This window comes from Pelophylax lessonae, assembly GCF_965119305.1.
Source record: "Pelophylax lessonae genome assembly, chromosome: 4".
Lineage (NCBI taxonomy): Eukaryota > Metazoa > Chordata > Amphibia > Anura > Ranidae > Pelophylax > Pelophylax lessonae.
Window position 1 is genome coordinate 640845057 of NC_138771.1, and position 3821 is coordinate 640848877.

Consider the following 3821-nt stretch of genomic DNA (forward strand, 5'->3'; position numbering starts at 1 on the left):
TGGCCATATTTCCCTGGGTTTTTTTGGGAAGTACCACCCTCTGCTGGGGCAAACATTCATAAAGGGAGAGAACCACCTCTAAGGGTTTGATTTTGCTCCATGCATTGGAAGGGAATAGGACCTGTGCCCGGATGTGATTGCTACCTTGACTGTTATAACTACTTGTGGGAGCCCAGTCGGGGTTCCAGAGATATGAACTTATACTTCTACCTAATAGACTAATGGATTCTAAAGGATTTTCTCACTGATTTAAGGTATAACTACCTCATAGGGCAACCGAGGGCACCAGTGTACTTATTTAGGGGCACTTAGAGCAGAATGTACAGGAATGTGTATTGAAAACAATTTGTTGAACTGTTTATTTGTCACGTTTAAACACAATAAAGAATGTTATTTGGTATTTAACTTGGACTGAAGTTACTTGAGAAAAACCTTAATGGGGTGCATGCATGCATGACATATCACAAGAATGGGTACAAGACAAGATAGAGAATATGCAGTACACATGTCTGACATACAGTAAAGTTATCCTGAGGAGGCTATATTGCCATTACTAATGACTACAGTACTAGCGTAATGTCTCGGCTGTGTGTTGCCTGAGGTACACAGCTTCACATCAAGTAATAACCAAATCTCAATAAAGGAAGAGCTGGTTTCTTTGATGCAGCCTTTACTGAGGTATAATTCATACATGTGCCTTTACATATGAATAAGCAGATATGTGGTGGACATGAGAGTGGATATGATAGTGAAAGTGTGGTAAAACTGTAAAACAAACATATAAAGACAGGTATAAGTATGGCTATTCAACATCATACATTATACATAATTATGCAGAAGATAGGGACTAACTAACATGTGCTTACTACATACTAGAACACATTATCTATACAAAGATCTACCATCCCTCTATGCAGGCTGAACTAACAAATCCTTTACTTACAGGCTTTTGGTGTTCATCAGACTTGCAATAGCTTAGCTTGAGAGGTCCTATGTCTGTTCCCTTTGGAGTCTCACGCTGTAATGGATAGACAAGTTTAGACTTGCCCATATCAGAAGGTAGAAGACCCGCCCCTAGGCTACAGGAAAATGGAGGGTCTTAAAGGGACAGGCACTGCTGAGTGCCGAGCACATGAAATATAGTGCGAAGGCAGCACACTCCCCACCTGGCATATTTTTTGTTATGCCACTAACCATTGGACAGAAGTAAAACAACTTCAGAAATTGGCCTAGCATACACCTTGGGAGTGCCCTGTCTAACAACTCTAACTTCAACTTTTCTAACTTTAGCATCACTACTAGGATCAGTTCCCACAATGAGTCCAATAGGCCACTCGTTCCTGTGGGCCTGAGTGTCTTTTAGTAAGACAACGTCTCCAATTTGTAAGTTGGGCTTGTCATCTTGCCATTTCTTGCGTGACTGCAGTGTCACCAGGTATTCTTGTCTCCACCTCTTCCAGAAAATGTCCGCAAGACTTTGAACTTGTCTCCATTGCTTGGTGTACAAGTCCTTGAGGTCAAAGTCTCCTGTGGGAGCTGTCACTGGTTGCATCTTCTGAGTCAGCAACATTGCAGGTGTCAAGACTGCCGGCATCTCCGGATCTGTGGACACTGGAACCAAAGGTCTGGCGTTCATAATGGCCATGACTTCAGCCATTAGTGTAGTCAAAGCTTCATGTGTGAGGCGAGTGGATCCAACCTTCAGGAGCATAGCATCCAGAATGCGACGTGCTACTCCTATCATCCTCTCCCAAGCTCCTCCCATATGCGATGCGTGAGGAGGATTAAAAGTCCAAGTGCATCCTTGGTCTTGAAGATAGGAACCTGTTTTAGAGTCTTTAGAGATGATCTTCAATTCCTTGCAGGCCCCAATAAAGTTTGTACCACGGTCTGAACGAATCAATTTTGCTGGTCCTCGGATAGAGAAAAATCTTCTCAAGGCGTTGATGAAACTTGAAGTGGATAAAGATTCAATCACTTCGATGTGAACTGCTCTGGTACTCAGGCAAGAGAACAAAACAGCCCAACGCTTACTTTCGGCACTGCCTCCTCTGGTCTTGCGAGAAGAGATGTTCCAAGGGCCAAAAACGTCTAGACCTACATGAGTGAACGGAGGATCTGAAGCAAGTCTGTCTGCAGGTAAGTTTGACATCTTCTGAACCTCAAGTTTCCCTCTAATCTTCTTGCAGATCACGCATTTGCTGATCACACTGGAGACTAGTCTCTTACCTCCTATGATCCACAATCCTGCTAACCGTGCTGCTCCTTCAGTGAAGTGCCGTCCTTGATGTGCGACTTGCTCGTGATAGTGTCTCACCAGAAGAAGAGCGATGTGATGATTCTTGGGTATGATGAAGGGATGTCTCTCTTGGATAGTCATATCCGCTGCCGACAGGCGACCTCCAATTCTTAACACTCCGTCTTCGTCGAGGATAGGGTTCAACTTCTTGAGGGAGCTGTGTCGAGAAATCTCTTCCTTCTCTTCAGAAGGCTTTGGATTTCTTCTTTAAAGACTTCCTGCTGGACGCATCTGATGATCGTTACCTTGGCTTGTTCAAGGTGGTCTTTGCTACGCTGATCAGTATTGGTAGCTCTGCAGGAGTATCTGGCTAGACAGATAAGTTTTCCGATTGCACGGGTCAGCGACTTCCAGCTGGAAAACCTTTCAAATCTATGGGCGCCCAGACTGTCTCTTGTAATTAAAGTCTTGCAAACTGCAACTTGAGGTCTTACCTCTTTGTCTTGATCTGGTTCTATGAGCTGAAAAGTCTCTACCTGAGTAGTCTCTTTGGTTTCTGGCTTACCAAGAAAGGAAGGACCTACGAACCAGTTAGTTTGCTTGAGTACAGCGGCTGACATCAGTCTTGTCCCGTGATCAGCTGGGTTCTTGTCCGTGCTGATGTGATGCCACTGTTCTGGACTTGTAGACTTTCTGATACGTGTCACTCTGTTGGCCACGTATGTATAAAATCTTCTTGAAGCGTTGTAAATATATCCTAACACAATCTTGCTGTCTGTATAAAAGTTCACTGCATGGATCTCAATGTCCAGTTCTGTCATAATCATGTCTGCCATCTTGACAGCTAAGACAGCAGCACAAAGTTCTAGACGTGGGACAGTATGAGTGGGTCTCGGAGCCAGTTTAGATTTTCCCATAATGAACCCGACATGGCTTTGTCCCTCAATGTCTATTACCCTAAGGTAGGTTACAGCTGCGATAGCCATCGTGGAAGCGTCAGAGAATACGCATATTTCTCTTCTCTTTGTAGCAGATAAGGAAACAGGTGCATACGGTCTTGGGATGCTGAGTTGTTCAAGCTCTAACAATGAGTCTTTCCACAACTTCCACTGCATTTCCTTCTCTTCAGGTAGAGGTACGTCCCAGTCACTTTGTTCTTGCTCAATAGTGAACTGTCTCAAAAGAGCTTTGCCTTGCATAATGATAGGTGCTACGAATCCCAGGGGGTCATAAAGACTGTTGACTGTAGTTAGGACACCTCTTTTTGTAAATGGCTTCTCTTCTCTGGCGACCTTGAAGGTGAAACTGTCAGTCTTCAGGTCCCAACTAAGCCCAAGACTTCTTTGCAAGGGTGGTGATTCTGTTCCTAGATCCAGGTCTTTGAGGTCTTTAGCACGGTCTTCCGTTGGAAATGCTTCCATGACTCTGCTGCTGTTGGAGGCTATCTTATTCAATCTTATGTTGGATTCTGCCAACATTTCTCTTGTACTTTTCAAGACCTTAATAGTTTCTTCGTTGCTGGAGAAAGAAGCAAGTCCATCATCTACGTAAAAGTTCTTCATGACGAACTGTTTGGCTTCTT

The 3821-nt window shown here is 44.0% G+C and overlaps 1 pseudogene across 1 annotated transcript; it reads right to left on the reverse strand.

Annotated features, from left to right (window-relative positions):
- Nucleotides 1–1189: 1189 nt before the first annotated feature.
- LOC309552153 lies at nucleotides 1190–3063 on the reverse strand (annotated as a pseudogene). The gene is made up of 2 exons: nucleotides 2447–3063; nucleotides 1190–1510 (listed from the first exon to the last, which is right to left on the reverse strand). The product of its transcript is annotated as an uncharacterized misc_RNA (transcript).
- Nucleotides 3064–3821: the final 758 nt, after the last annotated feature.